Source organism: Oratosquilla oratoria, chromosome 6, assembly GCF_046742065.1.
Source record: "Oratosquilla oratoria isolate Oo_2021 chromosome 6, ASM4674206v1, whole genome shotgun sequence".
Lineage (NCBI taxonomy): Eukaryota > Metazoa > Arthropoda > Malacostraca > Stomatopoda > Squillidae > Oratosquilla > Oratosquilla oratoria.
This window is the reverse complement of record NC_134782.1, coordinates 170,001-171,452: the sequence shown is the minus strand read 5'-3', so window position 1 is coordinate 171,452 and position 1,452 is coordinate 170,001.

The window sequence follows — 1,452 nt, the reverse complement described above, 5'->3', positions numbered from 1 at the left end:
CGAAACTGCATTTTTACATTTGCTGGTAACACTGAACAGGGTTGGGCAAGTATACATTAGAAGCTTCTTTGATTGTGTGAGGGATTTCCTAATGGGTCGATGAATAACAAAAGTAGTAAAGCACAATACAGAATGGTTGTGTATGGATGATGCTGTGATGCATGAGAGGGAGTGGGAGGGGGATGAAGGTGATGGTGTATGTGTGAGAAATAAATTGACGCAACCCGAAGGAATTTCTCCCTGTCTTCTCCTTTTCTGCATGAGGGGACGGAGAAGGGGGGTGGTCGCCGATTTAATGAAGCGGCCTTACTGTGTATGTGCTGTGTCTTGCGACACTGCTTCTGACCCAGGGCAGTAGACAAGATGCAGGGATGACCCGTCATCCAAGAGGTGCCAGATAAGAGGGTGGGAAGAGGGTAGAGGGAGATAGAGTATGTAGGGGATGAAATGGGTGGGAGTGGTTTCTATGCCTTTGTTTTCTGGCTACCTTCCTTGTAAAGGGGAAAAAGCCTTTGGTATATGTATGTATGTAGTAAATCACAAGGCATCAGGAGGAAGAGAAGTCACAATCAAAGTCTACTAAGAGGCAGTAATAGTATCTGCTACGTTCTTGATATATGTAAACAAACACCAACCCACAAAAAATAAAATAAAATATAAGATCGCAAGAACAGAATATGACAATGATTCCAAATTTTTACAACAATATATCAGTATATGGCTTGACGAGAAAGACATTTAAACGCCAATAATGTAGAGTTCTAGAAATAGGCAAACATATGAAGAGACTATTTTATTAAATGAGAAGAGAAACAACTGCAAGAACGAAATAGAAAGACCAGGGAGTGTTGGTCATGAATAATTTACACATCACAGCAAGACTGTGTGCGGAACATAGACTGCAGACGAAGGCAAGAATGGTTTTCGTTATATGGACGGAGAGATTATGAAACAATAATAAATAACCAGATCAAAATATGCAGCAATGGTGTAGTCCATGCACAAAATTAAGGATATAAACAAGACCAAGTGAATACATACAATTACGGAGAAGTTATTAAAAAAAATCACAGAACCTATTCCGCACCAAATTATAAGCGACTGCTTATTATGAAGCAAAGACGATAGCTTTGAGACAACCAGACCGTACAAGAGGAACGACCTGGATTACGATCTAGTAGTTACCCGAAACACAACATATATACATATATATATATATATATATATATATATATATATATATATATATAACAAAATCAATAATAAAGCAAACAAATTGGTCCCCAGTGTAGCGGATAAACCATAAGAAAATTCTGTATGTTTTTGACTCGTTATGACAGAAAGAAGACTCGGCAGGCATGGCCGCGGTGTTCAGATAATTGAAAGGAGCGGTTAAATCTGACAGGTTTCTTGGTCTGGGATGAGAGAGCATCACGAGGTCATGTGAGCAAG